This window comes from Pseudorca crassidens, chromosome 7, assembly GCF_039906515.1.
Source record: "Pseudorca crassidens isolate mPseCra1 chromosome 7, mPseCra1.hap1, whole genome shotgun sequence".
In the NCBI taxonomy this organism is placed as follows: Eukaryota; Metazoa; Chordata; class Mammalia; order Artiodactyla; family Delphinidae; genus Pseudorca; species Pseudorca crassidens.
The window spans coordinates 59777937-59799212 of record NC_090302.1 but is presented as its reverse complement, the minus strand read 5'-3'; the positions used below and the strand labels follow the sequence as shown (position 1 = coordinate 59799212).

At 37.4% G+C, this 21276-nt stretch overlaps 1 protein-coding gene across 29 annotated transcripts in view; it reads left to right on the top strand.

Moving 5' to 3' along the window:
* PTPRD (protein tyrosine phosphatase receptor type D) overlaps nt 1–21276 on the top strand; it is a 2145367-nt gene that overhangs the window by 618829 nt on the left and 1505262 nt on the right. For all 29 annotated transcript variants that reach the window (XM_067744351.1, XM_067744350.1, XM_067744358.1 and 26 more), the window contains exon 4: nt 10195–10304. The gene's annotated coding sequence lies outside the window, so the exon portion shown is untranslated. The remainder of the gene's footprint in view (nt 1–10194; nt 10305–21276) is intronic.

The window sequence follows — 21276 nt, the reverse complement described above, 5'->3', positions numbered from 1 at the left end:
GTGTTATGAGGGACACTCCCAGGTAAGAAAAATAAAGGACAAATGAAATGAGGAAAGGAAATATAGGGGAAGATAATTTTAAAAACCTACATATCCTGTGAAGGATGGGAAGCTCTGGTGTGGAGAATGCTGGGCTTTAGTTTCAATCTTAAAAAACCTTTTAAAACGTTTAGAAATACCTACTACTTAAAGTATAAAGAATCGGGAACTCAAACATTCATTAATGAAAACATTTTGTGATTGAAGATTTTACAAAGATCCTAGAGGGGAAAATGAAATACATCAAAAAATCATTGATGCTATCTTTTTGCCCTTCTGTTTGAACTTTATGTAACTTATAATTTTTCTAAACATCTTGTTTTCTTGTATTGGTTACCCTTCACCCTACCGCAGGAATCTTATACCCACCATCCTGCCATTGTATCAGTTACAGTGCACTTTAATATTATTATTTTTCTCACTGCTCTTGAATATTCTTTTATTTATACAGTGTAACTGTACTACTAGATGTTTTAATTTCATTTCAAATAGCTTTTACACTTTGACTGTCATCTTGTTTTTTGCAGTTATCCTCTCATTGTCATAAAATCTCTTTAATCCTCTCTTCCTTTGCTCCTACTCAGAGCATGTCTTACATGGCACTGCCAATTTTGGTGGGAGTGTTAGGCTGACGATATCGTCCTCTCTCTTTTGTAACAATGGTTCTGAGTCACTGCCATTGGATCACAGAAGTTTCTTGGGCACACTTTTTAAAATGTTTGGCTAAGTACTGCATATTTATCCTTAATATACCTTTGTAAGAAATAGATGTAGCAGACTAGTGGGTCATCAAGTAAACAAATGAATCCCTAAAGAGAAGCTGGAAGTGCATGGCTATTTGACTTTTAACTTCTCTCTAAATTTTGCTTTTTCTTGCCTTTAACTTTGACATTTTTCACGTTTTCTTCAGCCGTTTTATCACTAAGCACTCAAAATAACTTACTGTTTTCCAGGCATGATATTAGGTCCCGGAGATGGAGTGGGTTGAGGGCAGATAGGAGAAAAGAGTGGCAGCAATAAGGGATGCATATCTCTTCTTGAAATATTCTTATTTCATGAGCAAGGACAGCCCTGTTTAAAAACAAAACAAACAAAACAGTGATAATTGTGCTGATAGAAAATGACAGTGCAGCTCCTAAGTACAGTAAAGGGAACAACTACCTGTACTTTGAGGGGAATAGTCTCATCTTCATAAAGTTGACTTTGAAATAGGGTCTTGCGCAATGAGGACCACAAAAGGCAAACAACTAATAGGATCATCAGCAGACATCCTGGCGACTCTTCATGCTCTGAATTTTCATTTTTGCCTTCTCTCTGTTCCCCTAATAAAGTCAAGGGGAAAAAAAAGTGACACTTTGCAAGCAGGCTATTCCTTCAACAAGGAGACTATAGCTTCCTTCCAGACTAATGAAGTTCCTGAATAGTCGTCTTCCTCTATTGCCACCTTTCTTGATTTTTTCGCTGTAGAGATAGAGTTATTCGCTCTCAGGGATGGCCAATTAAATAAAATAAACTCGATAGGCACACTACTCAGATCTTTATGTGCAAAAAATATTTGCCTAGCTTCACAATGTTATGTGAAGAAAAGGTCTCTTCTTGGAAGATAAGTTTAGTCTTGAGAACCAAGAATGAGGATGAAAATCGAACTTGGCCTTTCACTGCTTACATGCCACAGTTTTAATTTTATTGTCATCTGAGAGCCCATGTTAAATATAACTAGCAAAGGATTTTGACACCTAAGTTTAATATAGTATTCCAAGGTGCCTTGTTGAAAGCTAAATGAGGAATTGGTGTAATCAAACTGCTCACCATATTGAATAAACTTCTTCTATATGTAGAATTACATGATAAAGGGAAATAACTCTTTAGCTCAATCAAGTAATTTTTTTTCATAAAAGATGATTTTTTGTGTGGTATTTTTAGGCTCTTGGGCTAATCTTTTATATTTTCAGACATTTTCTGGTTTTCATAAGCAAATAGAACTCTCTGCATGGCTTCCAAATTCAGGATTTTCATGCATATAATCATTATTCATTCTGTCATTTACATTATAAAAAAGAATGAGTCAGCATATATTCATAGTTTTGCATCGCAGACCATTTTGCTTCAATTAAAACATTTTATGTTATGGGGGACTCGTATGAGTTTTTACTTCTAGTTTTATTGTGCAAATATCTTTGTTTCCAGGCATGAATTGGGAAAAACAACATGGGTAACTTTAGAGCTTAGATGTCTGTCAAGACATTAAGGGATTTACGTGAGAAACTTTTCAGCCTTCGTGCTGACCAAATTGTACTCCAGGAAGCTAAAATCTATGGGGGAAGTTTGGGGGTGCGGTAGTTTGGAGACGTGCAATTGAAAAAAAAAAGTGTGTTTCCCTTCTGTAGTAAGAGTACACATCAGGAAGAGCCAGGTGAAAGGTCAGAGCAAGCCTCAGGAGTGCATCCCTTTGGGAGTTGGTAAGCAGCTATTGAACCCTGCACTTTTTCTGTAAGTTTATTTTTGCAGCAAGTTTGAAGAGTGAATTTTTCTTAAAAAATTAATTCCACACAATTTAATTGATGTCCTACATGCCACTCAGTAATGTACATCTTTTCAGCCATACACTGACTTTGTACATCCCTCAGTTCTACTTGCCAAGTTGTAATACATGTAATTGTCCATGAATTCATCTCTTTCTTTCATTAAATAGGCATGTGTTGAGTACTGCCCATCTACTTAGCTGTTTTGCCGAGTGCTACGTGTTATCAAAATGAGTAAGGGGCTTCCCTGCTGGCACAGTGGTTGAGAGTCCGCCTGCCAATGCAGGGGACACGGGTTCGTGTCCCGGTCCGGGAAGATCCCACATGCCGCGGAGTGGCTGGGCCCGTGAGCCGTGGCCGCTGAACCTTCGCGTCGTCCGGAGCCTATGCTCCGCAACGGGAGAGGCCACAACAGTGAGAGGCCCGCGTACCGGGAAAAAAAAAAAAAAAAAGAGTAAGGATTTGCTTTGAAATTGCCTACAGCCTAGTGAGGAAGATGAGCACATAGTCAAATTATTTTAGAAATAAGGTACAAAACGGTGCTTTTTGCTTGTGGGGCAAATCTTCTAAGTACTTTTCTAGAAGCAATATTCAGCTTGTGAAGGGGAAACATGGGAGAGAGGGAAAGGATCCAAAAGGCTTCTCAGGCTTCAATACATAGTAGTTCTATTGTCATTCAGTTTATATTGTTTTTAAATTAAACTGATGTTTCTTGTCTAGTTATTTACATTTAAAAAAAATTCAGACATAAAAGTTGTTGGTTTGTGTGTTATCCTCTTATTACTGGCTTTCAACTTATTTCCATTGTATTGAGGGAACATAATTTGTAGGATTTCTATGTCTTAACTTACTAAGGCTTGCTTTTTGAGGTAAATCTGGTCTGCCTTAACTTGTACATGAAAATAGTGTACATGCTCTTCAATATCTCCCCTCTGCACTTGTCTTTATTCCTCACTATTCTAACATCCTCCTCACCATTTCACTAAGATTCATTTTATCACGGTTACCCATGATCTCTATGCTGTAAATAAAATGACAATCCCCAGGGACATCCCTGGTGGCGCTGTGGTTGAGAGTCCGCCTGCCGATGCAGGGGACACGGGTTCGTGCCCTGGTCCGGGAAGATCCCACATGCCGCGGAGCGGCTGGGCCCGTGAGCCATGGCCGCTGAGCCTGCGCTCCGCAACGGGAGAGACCACAGCAGTGAGAGGCCCGCATACTGCCAAAAAAAAAAAAAAAAAAAAAAAACAATCCCCAGTCTTCATCTCACATGACTTATCAGCTAGAGTTGACACAGTTGAACATTCTCTGCTATTTTAACCAGTTTCCACTCAGCTTCTGGAACACCACTCTCTAACTTCCCTACATACCTCATGAGCCACTTCATTCTTTGCTGGTTTCTCTTCACTCTTTGAATCTCTAATAAAAGTTGAAGTACCCAAGGCTTCAGTCCTTGGACCTCTTTCTTTCCAAACCATACTCACTCCTTATCTTGGGGCTTTTTAGTAACATCTGTGTTCTAATTACTTAGAAATCTACATTTCTAGGCACTGCCCCCCCCCCCCGCACCAATCTCAGGTACGTTTACCTAGCTCTCTGTTTGATATCTTCATTTAAATGCCTAATGGGCATTTGGAAATGACCAATTTTACGATGGATCCCTTTAATTCTCTCTAAGCCTTGCTTCAAGTAGATGCCAACATTGTTTTCCCTATTGTGATTAGATCTGAAACATGGGATTGTTCAATGTGGGATATTAGATGAAGCACCTGTTGGCAAATCCCATCTTTTCTGTCTTCAGATACATCTATATTCTAACCATTCCTTGCCGCCTCTACTGTTTCTGCTCGAGTTCAAGCCACGTTCATCTCTTTTCTAGATTGCTGCAGTAGTCTTGCTTCCCTGCTTCTGACTTTATTCCCTTACATTCTCTTCTCAAAATCCAGCCAGAGACATCCTGTTCGGTTTTTACTCAGTCCTCCATTGGTTTGCCATCTCATTTGGAGATGTATCTCTAATGCCTGTGATAACCTACTCAGTTTTAGATGTCTCTTCATTACTCTCCGACTTCCTTTTCTCTTCTGTCTCAATCTGTTCCTAAAAAATTGGATCTCGTGCTGGTTTTTATTTTATTTTTGGCTGCGCTCGTTGCTGCACGTGCGTGGGCTTTCTCTAGTTGCGGCGAGCAGGGGCTACTCTTCATTGTGGTGTGCGGGCTCCTCATTGTGGTGTTTTCTCTTGTTGCAGAGCACGGGCTCTATGCATACGGACTTAAGTAGTTGTGGCTCGCGGGCTCTGGAGCGCAGGCTCAGTAGTTGTGGCACATGGACTTAGTTGCTCTGTGGCATGTGGGATCTCCCCGAACCAGGGATCGAACTGGTGTCCCCTGCTTTGTCAGGCAGATTCTTAACCACTGTGCCACCAGGCAAGTCCTCATGCTGTTTTTTAAACAATCTAATCTCGGAGACTTTGTCCTTCATGTTTCCTGTGCCTAGAATGCTTTCTCCCAGTTATCCACAACGCTGATGCCCTCATTTCCCTCAGGTCTTTACTCAAATTTTGACTTTGTAAGAATTTGCCTGACTCTTATCTATGAAATTGCATATACTTCAATTTTATACAAAGTTACTGATTAAAAAATTTTCCAATTAAAAAAATTGCAACTTTCCTCCCAGACATTGCTTATAGACTTTTGATTGTTTTTGGCCTTAGCATTAATCGCTATGTTATTTACGATGTATCTTATTAAATTTGCCTTCTGTAGTAATTTAATCTTCATATGAAAAAACAATTTTTTTAACTGCTATATTCTAAGCACCAAAATTAGTGCCAGCTTATGGTAGACACTGACTAAATACTTGTAAGAATTAATGCTTTATTGGATTTGATACCTAGCTGCGCACACTGAAACAAAGGAGTATGCAGGATGTTTATGGGGAGAGTTCTGGGGATCAACATCTGTCAGAGAAAGGGGAAGAAAATAGGGGTAGGCAAGCAAAATGGGCTTCACTGCGATCTCCACGAAAGCCTCAGCCAGCAACCCAGGGAGCTGTCCTGCCTTGTGACTACAGACCAGACCTTTACGCTTGGCATCCACTAATCATGGGGTGCGAGGCTGACCTTGAGGGAAGCCTTGGCGACACAGCACAACCAGCTTAGGCCAGTTTCAAAGTGGGATAAGAACTGGGGCTGACGTTTGACAGCATTCCTAGCAGATGGGTGGAAAGGTCTGTTTATTCTCAAAGGGCATCCTTCTCGTGTGTGTACTGCTACACCTACCAAGTAGGCTATGGCCTTCAGGCTGCCTCCATGTCCTAGGAGGCCCTTCCTCCTGGGGACTGCACAGTTCCTGTCCCTCCTTCAAGTTAGCACTCAGATGCTACTGTCTCAAAGAGGCCAACCCTCTGTCTTTCTAGTTCAAGTTGAAACAGCCCCCTCCCCCATATACTCTCTCACAGACCCATGCCTTTTAATATGGTGTATTTGCTTAATTTCGTGTTTTCTGTTTCCTCCAACTAGAAGACATGCTCCAAGAAGACAGATTTTTTTGTCTACTTTCTTTACTGAAAAATTCACAAGCGCTTAGGACACTGCATATAGTATTCCAAATACTTGTGGAATGAATGAATGAAATGAAATGAATTTCAGGTTTCTGACTAAGCTGGCTTTGATATTTTTAGTACTAGAACTTCTACAGAGTGATGATAGTCCTTTGGATTTCACTGATAGAGATGGAAGGCTGACGCAGCGCCTGACTGCCCATACAAGCCTGCACTGCAGCTCACTGAGAATGTACTCCAGGACATATTTAAAAGCAACTAGGGGAAAAAGAAAACACACAAAAAACAAAAAAGAAATGAACCCTGCCTATTAGGACACCCACCAATTTGTTGAAAGCACAAATTTGGTTCCTTAAAGGCTGACTTAGTTCTAAAGTCATGGGTGTAGTTTCATATTGTGTTAGGGGTGAAGAGATTTGACCTAGGCTAAGAGGCTAACAGAGTCTGACATCAACCTTCTGCACCAAAGTTAATGCAGGGAAGATGCGATGAAGCAGGTTGCCACCAGAGGACACTGTGGGACCTCTTTCTGATGTTGAGCTTTCCAGAATGTATAGGATTGCTGGAAGCTGGGCCCAAACGTTTAAAAAAACCTAAACATAGAGGACTATTTTGCTCATGTCATTAATGACTGCTTCATTTTGAAAACACACAGTATAAGAAAGAATGTGTTGAACTGCAGTTGGAATGATAAAAATGGTGAAGGCTGATAGAAATTTCACAAAGATAACAAGGGATATTGTGTATCTAAAAGATACTAATGCAAAAAAAAAATGCATAATACAAAGTTGAAGTACCCAAGGCTTCAGTCCTTGGACCTCTTTCTTTCCAAACCATACTCACTCCTTATCTTTCTTTCCAAACCATACCCACTCATAATTTTTAAGACTGCTGGTGAGAGCGTAAATTTGTTTGATTCTCAAGGAGGGTCATTTGTCAATCTATTTGAAAGTTACAAATGCATTCACCTTTGACCTCCCTCTACATACTTGTAGGAATGTATCCTACAGATGGGGGGACCTATGAGATACTTACTAACTTATACTAAGTCATTTACTATAGCCTCTTAATAACAGTGAAAGTTTTGAAAAACAAATCTTTGGGGAGTCTGGTTAAAGAACTTACGGTATTTCAGGACAGAAATACATGAAGCTGACTATGATGAAGATACTGTTTATTTGCTGGTATAAAAGACCTCAAAGTTACTTTGGGTGGGAAAAAAAGGCTCATAGTAGTGGGTAAGGCATACAGTTTTTTTAAGGGGGGGTGAGGAGTGAGAATACACATACGTAACTATTTGCAGGAAGAAATTCAGCAAGGGCACACAGATGCCAGTAAACGTTGTCTTGTTGATGGTGACAAATGGAAAGGGATGGAAGCAAGTGGGAGTGAGACTTTGTCCTTTATACCATTTTGTGAGACTTAGACTGATGCAAATTAATGACCTATTCACAAAGCAGAATATATTTAATTGGAGGGGAAAAGCTTTTGGTTACTCATTGAGAGAATGTTGGCATTTCAACTGGTTGTTTTATTACTCTAAGGCATCAGATACATAGAGGTGTTTGTAGTTGGAGCTAAGTAGTTTTTTGAGTTAATGAATGAATTCAATTAGGACTAGTGCTTCTGGCACACTTGAAATGAATGAGGTGAATTTTCCAGCAAGGCTGTCCCAGGAAAAAGGACAAAGTTGCTTGGATTTTCCTTTGGGATCTCTTCAGTTTTCTTGACTTTCTTAGTCCCCACCATGAGCAGTTGGTTACAGGTTGGTTACAGGTTATGGGCAAAGAAGGAAGGAGTTACTGAGCCTTTTCCTTACATTGTAACAGACTTAATCTAGTAATACCTATTGATTTATTCACTTAATATTTATTGAGTATCTACTAAGAATCTGACAATGAACCTCGTTCTGAGGGACAATGAACCTCCTTCTGAGGATACAGATCTGTCAGACCTAAGCTTTTCTTTCCCTCAGGGAGTTCACAGTCAACTAAGAGGACAAGCATGGTCTAATTGCTTTGCGGAGTGATGTGTGTCATGGAGAAACAGGGCATGGTTCCCCTTTCCTGAGAGAGACCAGAGAGAGCCTTCACATCATATTACAGACTTTAAAATCTGAGTAAGAATTTTCTAGGCAACAGGGGTTGGCATGGCGGGTGGGGGGGAGAAAAAATTCTTAAGTAGAAGGGAGAACACTTAGGAAAATCAGACTTAAACACATGGACTGTTGGAACAAGGGCTGAAGACGTCAGCGAGACTGTGTGTGTGTGTGTGTGTTTACATTTTGGGAGGAATTACTGCCACTACTGCTAATGTTAAGTACTTGGTATGTGCTCTAGCTACCCTATGCCGTCTAATCGTAACAAAACTCTGAAGTACATATTATCCCCATTGTACAGATAATGATACTGAGAAATAAAAAAAATTAGGTTATTTGTCTAGAGTTACACATGTAGGTAGAGCTATTGTGCTACCTGGGACTCCCAAGGAAAGATCACTGCTAATCTCCAGGAGGCCTTCTCTGCATGCCTGACTCCTAGGTGACAGTAACTGTTCCGTGTTCTTGTCCCTGCAGCCCTGGGGTGAGAACAACTCACCTTCCCTTGTGGTTTCCTTACATACCACCCACTGTTTTGTAAATAAGTTTTTTATTAAAGTCTCTTCAAATTATCCTAATTTTAAAGTGCCATCTGTTTTCAGTTGGCACCACAGCAACATTTAGGAAGTTATTAATCTAAGTGAGAGCTGATGAAAGTCTATTGTCGCAGTAGTTTAAGACATGAAAGGGATGGGATGGATTCCAGACAGAGAGGAATCTGAATTTTAAGAGGACTTCAAGGAAAGAACAATCATTCTTAAGGTTTGGGTTCTATAAAGGAATCCAAGGAGACCTTTCTTGCATGTTTGCCATTGCACTACCTAGACAGAAACTCTTAATCCAGGTGAATAGCAAGATAGGACAAAACAGGTGGTTGCTAAATTGACCCTTGAAGACAGGGTTTGCATGTATTGAAGTACATGGAGCCACGTTATTCACTCACAGAGGGTGGTGCCAGGTATCAGGTGGTGAGTCAAATAAGCAATTAGTGCCAAGAAGGTATAGCAAGAAGAAAGAGGGAGCCCTGGCAGGTAGATCCACCTGCTCAGCCCTGGTTCTGAGGGTTTGGCTAGGCAGTGAGCAGCAGGAGGAAGGTCAGCAAATAGCAGGAGCCCCATCTTGAGATTAAGTTCAGGGTAAACTCCAGATCCCGGGGAAGGGGTCAAAGGCAAAGCAAGTGCTGGCTGGACAAATGGCAGCACAATTGGCATACTGCTATATCTCTTGGATGTTTCCTTAAACCTCCCGAGTGTGCATTGGACTGGAGTATGGCTGAGAGCACTGGGGAGATTAGGTGGCTCTAACTGTGGGGACTGGAAGGTCCTAACACACCCCATTCACAAAGGCAACTCAGCTCTGAGGTTTTAATGAAGGCTGTAATTTTATCAAGTAGTTGAAAGGTCTATTTTCATCTTGTGTTCCAAAGCAGCAACACCCTGGTGCATTTGAGGAAACATGAGTGTTCTTCGTCAATGTCTCTCAATTTGAAGAGTTTAAAATAGGGCAGGCATCAAACTGATGGAATTGCATTATTAAATTCTGTTTCCTACTGAGATTCCTTTTTGTGGTGGGGAAAAAAAAGGAATTCTGAAACTGAAATATTTTCAACATTAGCTTCTTTCTGGGGTTTAAAAATGTATTTTGCCTTACAGTCTCTGAGGACAATGTATAGAAAATGGCTTCCTAAATTAACACATCAATTAAACCAAATGGAGAGTAATAAGTGCACTAAAATAATCTTTTATAAGGAACATTTTATAGGAAATAAAATGTCCATGGTCCCTTTGACTCACACAGGTGCTGTATTAATCACTGAGGTGTGAATTATAGAGGTGAAGAGTTTACACTTCTTTCCTTTGTGTTGAGCATTCTGATAAATGAGAGTCTAATGTGACAGGAAAAGATAACACAATGAATATGTTATTATGCTGAAGGAACATGAACAAAATGTGACTGACGCTGTATTTTGTTCCAGGTGGGAATAAAAAGCAAGCAGTTCCCGGCCCATGATAACTCTAGTTAAGGGTGTCTGACTGATGGCATGTTGGCACCAGCATTGAAGAAAGTGATGGGCTTCAGGTCCAGGTGAGTTCAGTTCTCCAAGACATAGTATGTGCATCTTTCATACTCCTATATACACACAGTTCATAAAGTGACTCCACTGAGCCTTTTAAGATATCGGGCTATGGCATTTCTTTAAAAGATTATAGTAGTTGTAAAATTCTGTAGTGCTTTAAAGTCATTGGATATTCTTTCTTCTTTTTAACTTTAAGTAATAGAACAGGTAGTTAATGATGGGTTTCTTTCTGAAATGAGGGTCAATGCCTGAAGTATAAGTAGAATAAAAGATAAAACTTCATATAACACTTGGGGGTAAGGAGGGAAGGCTATTTCTATGTGACCTAAGTGGGAACACCAGAGTTACATATTAAGCATTTCAAACTGACACATTGGTTCAGACCCTCCTTAATGGCAGGCACCTAAGGGCTGAGTTACCCTTAAGGACCCTGAATTTTGTCACTTGCAGAGTCATGTCATTAGAGCAGGCAGATAATCCAGTAATTCAAAAGAATCTTTGATTTCTGGTTTTCAAGAGATCAAAAGTTAAGGTCAAATACACCTTTTGTTGCACAGCTTCTAATTACAATCCTCCCTGAGTCTGTACCTTCATGAATTCATAAGCCAGAATGTATATATCACCTAGACACATGAATATAAAACTTACGTGGTTTGACTAGAGTAATACACTATAGTTTTCGGGGGCAGAATATATTTTATACAATTTAATTTTAAAAATGTTATACTTTTTAAGACCTAGATACTAGGACCTATACACGTCTTAATTTATATAGAATATCTGCCTTCCACAAATTCAAAGATGAGTAAAAAAGATAAGCCAATCCCAGAATAGTATGGCGAGTGCTATAAAAGATAGAAGAAACATGCAATAAATACTTAGTCTATTTATCAAATATATTAATAAATAGCAGTTCTATATCTAGTGATTTAATGTAAGAAAATAATTATGGATGTATGAAAAGATTTAAAGGATATTTCTCAGTCTGTTGTAGTATCAGTGAAAATAATGAACAGCCCAAATACTTAATTGGATAGTATTTATCAAATAGATTTTTTTCAAAGAGTGAAATTCTATAGATCTATTCAAACAGATAGTTTAGAAGAATATTTATGATATGGAAGAAGGAGCAGGTATACTTTTAAAACTGAAAAAGCAGATTAAACATTCTTTATAGATAACATTTGTGTATTTATAGAGAAAATGATATAGAAAAGAGACATACATGATTTTTATTCTATTTTTATTTTTAACACTTTTCTGATATCTTCACAATGTATATTGATAGCCAGAAAATAAAAAACTTAAAATAAATCATCAAAGTTTTTCATAAGAAAAGGTATTATAGAAAGTGGTCATGAAAAAATCACCACCATGTTTTCCAGAGATTAAAAAAAAGAATGAGGTTACAAAACAGGATGGAAGTAAAATCCTGTATGTGTTTAAACATAATGGCATGTGTATATAGGTTACTATATGTATTAGTTGATAATAAGAAAAAAATACCTAACTTTTTTGTTTAAGTAAATGAGTTTTAGATAATGAAGACAATTGATGCCTATTTAATTAAATGTGTAAAGATGCCAAAGAAGGGATAAAATTTGAGTAGGGTTTTGAAGGCTAAATATATGGAAATGTGCTTTCATTAGTATTGATAATAACTGTTTGACTAGTTGAAATGGATAAATGTACATATGCTCACTTACCTTATTCTAATTTTCATTTTGTAGAAAATTATCCCATAAATGCTACACATTGAGTAAATTTGTATGTTAACATATTTGTTGAAAGTTAACATTTAGTATGTCAAATTGATTATTCTATCATTTATCATACACTTTGTAAATATCACTGCCTTTTAAAATAATGCATCATTGTATAGGTAGTCACAACAAGAAAATATTTGTCAAATATTTCAGTTACTTTCATTACCATATTATTCAATTCTTAATTTTTCTGACTTCAGTGACGCATAAGTTGTACGTTTATCTGAAAGTTGAAATAACTTTAATTTTCATGTGAACATCTTAAAAAAAAAAAAACTTTGTGAAGAACACTGGTAGTGTTCTCTTTCAAACTTCCCTGTATCTATCTTCCCCATAGACTGTCTCTCTAGGTCCATCCTTTGCCCTTTTTATTCTTACTGCATATTCTGCTTGGGTGATCACACTGACACCCAAGGCTTCAATATACTCAAATGTATAACTCTATATGAACCCATACTCTACTTGGTCACTAGCTCAATATACCAAATGAATCACAGATAATCCTTTTCACAGATGTTTCTCACCTCGTTCCTTCAGATTCCTTTCTAATGGGATCTCCTCTTTTCACCCTCCCCAGTATCAAATCTGAAAAAGCAAAACCCTGCTTGAAAGGCAAGAGTATATGTGAAGGGCTGTCTAGATTGACTGAGTAGGCCTGAGTGATCCCTAATAGACAGGAGAAGGGGCAAGTTTGTTTTTATCAACATAGGAAAAGGGAGAAGAATTTTTACCATCAACGAATGTACTCTTCATTATTGATCTTCTGTGCTTCTATCCCCAATATGCACATCATAAATGTGTGAACTAACATTAAGTGGAAACTAGACGAGGGGCAGAAAAACTCAATGGTAGTTCAGTTATCAACATATCAACATGGGTGTGGGGGACAGATATAGTATAAACTGACCTGGGTTCAAATATTTACCCTGCCATGAATGAGTTACGAAGCCCAGAGCATAACATTCTCTTTAAGTCTCTGAGGCTGAAATTACTTGTTGTTATAAATTGTTCCCATTCTGTAAGTCAACTAATAGAATGTCTGTGGAAGCCTTTTATAAATGTTTAAGCACTTCGCAGGTGTGCGCATCGATTGATTGCTACCAACTCTAAAATTATTTTACTTAGCAAAGCACACACAAATGCATATATGTATATATGTGTGTGTACACACACACACATATACATACACACACATTATAGAGACTACTTCTACTTGTTCCTGTGCAAAATGTCTTTGCTTTTCAGTAAACTATCTTTAGGTATTTGCAGAGAAAGTTCCCTCCTTCTCATTTGACTATATGTGGCCTGCCCATGAAATCAGCATGGTTCAATAGCTTAGGATGTATTCTCTTTGACCTTTGATCACAAAGGGAATTCAGCTCTGGACAAAATCCCAAGATAATGAGCTTCGCAACACCAAGCAACTGTCTTTTATGAAACCCACTCACAAAATAAATGTGGTACAAAAATTAAAGACAGAATATTAAGATAACATTGATTCATCTGGAAATTATTTCTAACCATATAATATTAATAATACTCCATGACTTGAAATTTAAGCTGTAGCTAACATCACATAGCAACAAGAATTATTTAACATTACCAACAACTGTAGTCATGTTGAATATTTTAGCAGTTGAAATTACATTTGCTGAAGTACTATAATGAGGATATTTTGCAAACTATAATAAAATATTGGAAATTATCACAAGGTGAGAACTTTTTCATGTGAATCAGTGTTCATTAGTCATTCATGAATATATATCTAAGATAAATCAAAATATATGTTGATCACACTGAAACCACTTAGAGTGTCAAATAATGTGTAGTAAAATTTGGGAGAATTAGATCACTGCAAACCAAAAGTCTCAACCAGGCTTATTCTCTGTCCTTTATTCACATTTCTCAAGAAAATGTGAGTTACATGAGAATACGTCAGAGCTGGGAAAGGCACTGACTCTCAGTGATGGTTCTCAATAACCAAGAGTTGAAATGATTCACACAATTTTAAGCATCTGCTGTGGATATTGTATTTCCCTAGACCTGTGGGGTATATAGACATCAATAAAGTATTTCTGCCTTCAAGTGACTATCCTCCAGGAAAGGAGATACGCTCTATATGCAGATAGTATTAAATATTATCTTATAATGCAGATACATACTATGTATAGTGAGGTAACTTATTAGTGTTAGATGCCAAAGATAATGAGCGATCAAGAGCAGATTGTTTGCCAGAAGACAGATACGTTTTGACTTGTATTAAAACAACTCTGAAGACTTCTTGAAGCTATCTTGAATCTGATATAAATAACAGGGATGATGCATGTCAGGCATTGTAGATGGAGGGAACGATATCTGTATACATAACAAATAGGTAAGGACAGTTAGCAAGCCTTTTTTTTAATAAAGGGTGGTAGTATTGAAAAGGATGGTGATTGATTTTGGTGGACTTCAATGTTAGCCCAAGACATTTATTTTTATAGTCCTTACCTATTATGTTTGTTTGTTATGTTTGTTTGTTTAAAATTAAACACTTTAATTTTTTTCTAAGCTTAATTTGGAAATTATATTTTATACCCATGGAGCGTATCATTGTTATTACCAATCTGATGTTCATAGCAGTATTTAAATATCAGTTATAAGCAAAATTGACCTCCAAAGTTTTATATTTTATATGCCATAACACTTTTTCTACAATACTCAATTACATGTGATTTTCTACAGTAAACATTAGTCTCAAGGTTACAAAGCAACAGTACTTGCAACTTTTAAAATTAATCTTGGAAAAGTTTCCTGTAATGTACCATTCACAGGAAACAAATAGAACTCAAATTTGTGAGAAATGTTAATGTTTATTTTAATCTATACCTTTTCATGGTAACATGTAGATAGTAATCTTTATCTTTCTAAACAAAGACTGGTGGGTTAAACCATAGTTTTGTCTTCTCAAAGCACTTGAGTCACTTTCTTAAACCTGTAAGAAATTATTAAGTCATTTTTTCCCTCATTTCCTGTTCTCATTCAGCATATATTTGTTGAAGTAAAACATTTTTCTGAGTCCTAAGCATCTTCTTTCATATCCTCTTTTATATATATATTCCTGCCTATTCTCTTTTTACACTCACTTTTTCCCCTTGGCCAATTAAAAAAAAATCACTGTTTTTCCTTTTTATCATATTGTTTCCATAGTAATTCTTCTAAGATGTAAGTAGTATCTTATAGTTACTGTTCCCCTAAAAAAATGGTATTTTATTTATACTGAGTTTTTGAGAGCTTGACATAGTGGCAGAATATTACAGTATGTAGAAGTATGAGATAAGAGTTAGAAACATGAAACTGGAAAACTTAGAAGTTGGAGCCTGGTATTTAGATTTGAAATTTCTTCCCACTAGTAATCATTTAACATTAGAGTGAAACAGATGAAGACAAAAGCAAGAAAAAGGTGCTAGTATAAAATTGTTTTGAGACATGGACATTGGAAGACAGGAGGATAAAGATGAGTGAGAAGGAGTTATGTCAGATTATTAAAGAGAAGTAGGAAAGGTTAGAAGTTAAAAAAAATCCAGGGGTCAGTGTCATGTACTAGATGGTGGAAAAATAATAAAAGCCCAGTAAACTCAGTATTTCTGTTTAATAAAAATGAAACAATTTTTTAAAAAAAATATTTGAGATAAAATATAATTTTCTGGTTATCTACAAAGGTAAATCAATCCCTTTCAAAGATCTCCTATATATACCTCAGATACAGATACCTGATGTAAAGACCTCAGATACAAGGGGGCTTCGCTGGTGGCGCAGTTGTTGAGAGTCCGCCTGCCGATGCAGGGGACACGGGTTCGTGCCCCGGTCCGGGAGGATCCCACATGCCGCGGAGCGCCTGGGCCCGTGACCCATGGCCGCTGAGCCTGCACGTCCGGAGCCTGTGCTCCGCAACGGCAGAGGCCACAATAGTGAGAGGCCCGCGTACCGCAAAAAAAAAAAAAAAAAAAAAAAAAAGACCTCAGATACAAAAACGTCAACAGTTGCCCTCCTTTCCCCTGAGATCCATGGCAGATGCTTGAGATGACAGACTATGCTGAAAACTCAGACCTTGAAAATAGTAGATATTAAATGTACACAATTTATCTCTTGTAGAGGGAAAGATGCAGATTCCTGTTTGATAAGGCAATGTTCTTTAATCTTAATAAATGAGAAGAATTTTCTCACATAGAATAAGTGATCTTCAACAGTAAAATTTGTGATCATATCTTACATGTGTGATCATCTAATTCTTTTTGTTGTAATCTGCTGTAACAGTTAACACCATCTGTACCATAGTACATACTATTCTCTAAGGTCAGAGGTATTGGTAGTCAACGTTGACTACTCAAATTACAGTAAACATTGGACCTGTGAAAACTCTGAAATTTTGTGGCTAACAGATAAATAGCATCTATTCAGGGTGGGCATTGAAAGCAGGGGCAGAATGTGCTTCATTTTCAAATATTTTTAACAATGGAAACAAATTATTTTACAAAACTTAGATATGTGGCATTCTTACCCTTGTACTAAAACCCACAAAACTTTAGCTTTCAAATTTGTCTTAGACCGTGAATCTTAATTTTTAAAGCAATTGTTTTTAGAAATGAGAAGGCAGCAAGAACATTTTCTGGGTTCTTTGAAATTTCTTTTGTTAGGAGATGGTTTTCCTTTCAGAAGTATGTCACAACATCACAACACTGGACAATGTTTCTTTTTAAAACATCCACACAACTCAGGCAGGGAACAGACATTTCTGTGTAGTCTTCAGCGCACATTATTGTTGAAATGGTTGAAGCAGTTGTGGAGCTCTAAGACTTGTTCTTAATATTTTCTAAATAGGAAAGAAACTCATCATCTAGTAATCAGACAGTATTAAGAGGCTCATAACAGCAACAGAATCACATCTTGCTCCACACCTGTCTGTGCTGTAGTCACATTCAGTGGAAAGAATAAGGTTCAACTCTTACCTGTTTATTTTGGTAATCACTTTACTTATTTTCAGTTTATGTTTATATTGTTATCTTGACTTATCAAATCAAAACATAACCTATTAACTCCCTACTATGATACTTATAGAGGATTTAGGACAGCTATTGATCACAGGACTTAACTTTCCACTATACTCTCAATGTGTTGGATCAAATTGTTGTGTTGAACTCAGTATTCAATGTTTACTTTATTATGACTGTGTAAATACTGCTTTCAGGTTTACAGTTTTTTAGCATAAGATCTTTGTTTTTCTTGAAGCTTATAAGATTACTAATGGGTTCAAATTTCAAGTTCACAAAATTATTAAAATATTTGTGAAATTCCATTATCTGGAGATTGATGGAAAGCTGGAGGAATACATTCTGTTCCTATCTATCTGGTTGTTCTCTATGCCTCCCAGTCCGTTTTTCTCTGAATTTCTCGTTCCTGGACTGCACTTACTACTCCTTCTTGATTGATTGAATCCCTCACTTCTTTTTTTCCCCCAGAAACACAACTTCTAATAGCTTTCCCCCCAAAAAGGAAAAAAGTGTGAGAAGTACACATTTTGGATCCACACTTGTCTTCAGAGGGCTTACTTCCACCCTTCCATGCGATGGATATTTGAGTATATGCTTTAGTATCTGAGATGAAAATAATTCTTCCTCATGATTATGAAAATATCACTCTAATGCTAGTCTGTTCTCTTTTCATTTGTAGTGGGTTTTGTTTTTCTTTTCTCTTTGTAGGAACCTCTTATGATTATTAAAATTCATGATGGTGTGCTTTGATATGGGATTAACTTCATTTTGGAAAGTGACTTTTCTTCTGTGCTAAAAAAAAAAAATTGTGTGCAATGTCTTTGATAGTTTCATCTTAAAAGCTATATTTATATTAGTCAGCTATTGGACCTTCTGGATTACTCTTTTCCTGTCTTCAGATTTTGTAACTCTCTTTTTTCTTGGTTTCTCTATTCTGGGAGATTTCTTTGACTTTATCTTACACCTTTCTGTTGGTTTTTAGAAAATAGTTGGATGTGGAACAAAATTAAACATAAGGAAAGTTGTGGAAAAAATACAAGGAACACCTCAATACCTCTTACCTATAGTTAACATTTGCCTCATTTCTCAGTAATACAAACATACTATCTCTATGCTTTCTTTCTTAATCATTGGAGAGTAGGTTGTATATATCACTTTCCTTCGCCTCTAAATACTCTAGTGTGTGTTTCTGAAGAACAAGGATAATCTCTCACATAATTAAAGTAGGGTCATCAGCTTCAGTAAATGTGTAATTGACAAAACACTTTGGAATACCAGCAGTGGATTATATCAATGTTATCAACTGCTGTCAGCCAATTCTTCATAGTATTTTTTTTTTCCTCCAGTATGGGATCCAGTCTGGAATCATGTATTGTGTTTGGTTGTGTTAAAAGGTAAACTGAGGCATGTTAAAATTTTAACAGTTTATTTGAGGAAAAAAACTATATGCATTGGGCAGCACCAAACAGGAAGTGGTTAGCCATGCTCCATGGACAGAAGCCGGGGAGAGACTTGATAAAGGCAGATGCAAAGTAAGGAGATAATTGATTGGCCATCGCCTAAAGCCTGGTTGGCTGTTTGGTTGCCTTAGGTTTTGATTTTGTAATCTTAGAGGCATTTACAGGGTTGGATTGTGGTTTGCTTACATAGACCGTCATGGCATTAGAGCCACCTCAGTCTTATGGCCTTGTTGTAAAATTAATAGTTATCATGTTCTGCAGCCCCCTTCAGTTTAAAACATTGCCTCAGCCTTCCTTTCACGACAATGTCTTTTTTTTTTTTTTTTTTTTTTTTTTTTGCTGTACGCGGGCCTCTCACTGTTGTGGCCTCTCCCGTTGCGGAGTACAGGCTCCAGACGCGCAGGCTCAGTGGCCATGGCTCACGGGCCCAGCTGCTTTGCGGCATGTGGGATCTTCCCGGACCGGGGCACGAACCCGTGTCCCCTGCATCAGCAGGCGGACTCTCAACCACTGCGCCACCAGAGAAGCCCGACAATGTCTTTTTTAAGAATAGTCTCCCTTTAAGAAATGTTCTCGTTTTTGGTTCATTGTGCCGTTTTTAAAATTTTTTACTTTTAATTTCCAATTTTGTGTTTTACTTACTACAGCATCCTGTCTTAGTTTTTATTATCGTAGGACATGACCTATTCTTGTTCAGTACTGATGACACTGATTTTTTGGTGTGTGTTCTTAAACTTGTATGTTGTCTCTTTTTTTTTTTAACATGTCTATTGGAGTATAATTGTTTTACAATGGTGTGTTAGTTTCTGCTGTATAACAAAGTGAATCAGCTATACATATACATATATACCCATATCCCCTCCCTCTTGCATCTCCCTCCCTCCCACCGTCCCTATCCCACCCCTCTAGGTGGTCACAAAGCACCGAGCTGATCTCCCTGTGCTATGCGGCTGCTTCCTATTAGCTATCTATTTTACATTTGGTAGTGTATATATGTCCATGCCACTCTCCCACTTTGTCACAGCTTACCCTTCCCCCTCCCCATATCCTCAGGTCCATTCTCTAGTAGGTCTGTGTCTTTATTCCAGTCTTACCCCTAGGTTCTTCATGACATTTTTTTTCTTAGATTCCATATATGTGTGTTAGTATACGGTATTTGTCTTTCTCTTTCTGACTCACTTCACTCTGTATGACAGACTCTAGGTCCATCCACCTCACTACAAATGACTCAATTTCGTTTCTTTTTACGGCTGAGTAATATTCCATTGAATATATGTGCCACACCTTCTTTATCCATTCATCTGTCGATGGACACTTAGGTTGCTTCCATGTCCTGGCTATTGTAAATAGAGCTGCAATGAATACTGTGCTACATGACTCTTTTTGAATTATGGTTCTCTCAGGGTATATGCCCAGTGGTGGGATTGCTGGGTTGTATGGTAGTTCTATTTTTAGTTTTTTGAGGAACCTCCATACTGTTCTCCATAGTGGCTGTATCAATTTACATTCCCACCAACAGTGCAAGAGGGTTCCCTTTTCTCTGCACCCTCTCCAGCATTTACTGTTTCTAGATTTTTTGATGGTAGCCATTCTGACTGGTGTGATGTGATACCTATTTGCAGTTTTGATTTGCATTCCTCTAATGATTAGTGATGTTGAGCATCCTTTCATGTGTTCATTGGCAATCTGTATATCTTCTTTGGAGAAATGTCTATTTAGGTCTTATGCCCATTTTTGGATTGGGTTGTGTTTTTGATATTGAGCTGCATAGCTGCTTGTATATTTTGGAGATTAGTCCTTTGACAGTTGCTTTGTTTGCAAATATTTTTAACCATTCTATTGATTTGAGTCTTCTCCCTTTTTTTCTTGATGTGTCTGGCTAAGTGTTTATCAATTCTGTTTATCTTCTCAAAGAACCAGCTTTTAGTTTCATTGGTCTTTGCTTTTGTTTCCATCATTTCTTTTTCATTTATTTCTCATCTGATATTTATGATTCTCTCCTGCTAACTATGGAGTTTTGTTTTTTCTTGTTTGATTTTTCTCTAATTGCTTTAGGTGTAAGGTTAGGTTGTTTGAGATGTTTCTTGGTTCTTTAGGTAGGATTGTATAGCTACAACTTCCCTTTTAGAAGTGTGTTTTCTACATCCCATAGGCTTTGGGTCATCATGATTTCATTGTCATTTGTTCCTAGGTATTTTTTGATTTCCTCTTTGATTTCCTCTTTGATTTCTTCAGTAATCTCTTGGTTATTTAATAGTGTAATGTTTAGCCTCCACCTGTTAGTATTTTTTTTTTTTTTACAGATTATTTTCCTGTAATTAATATCTAGTCTCATAGCATTGTTGTCGGAGAAGATACTTGATATGATTTCAATTTTCTTAGATTTACCAGTGCTTGATTTGTGACCCAAGATATGATCTATCCTGGAGAATGTTCCATGAGCACTTGAGAAGAAAGTGTATTCTGTTGTTTTTGGATGGAATGACCTATAAATGTCAATTAAGTCCATCCTGTTTAATGTGTCATTTAAAGCTTCTGTTTCCTTATTTATTTTCATTTTGGATGATCTGCCCATAGGTGAAAGTGGGGTGTTAAAGTCCCCTGCTATGATTGTGTTACTGCTGATTTCCCCTTTTATGGCTGTTAGCCTTTGCCTTATGTATTGAAGTGCTCCTATGTTGGGTGCCTAAATATTTACCATTGTTATATCTTCTTGGATTGATC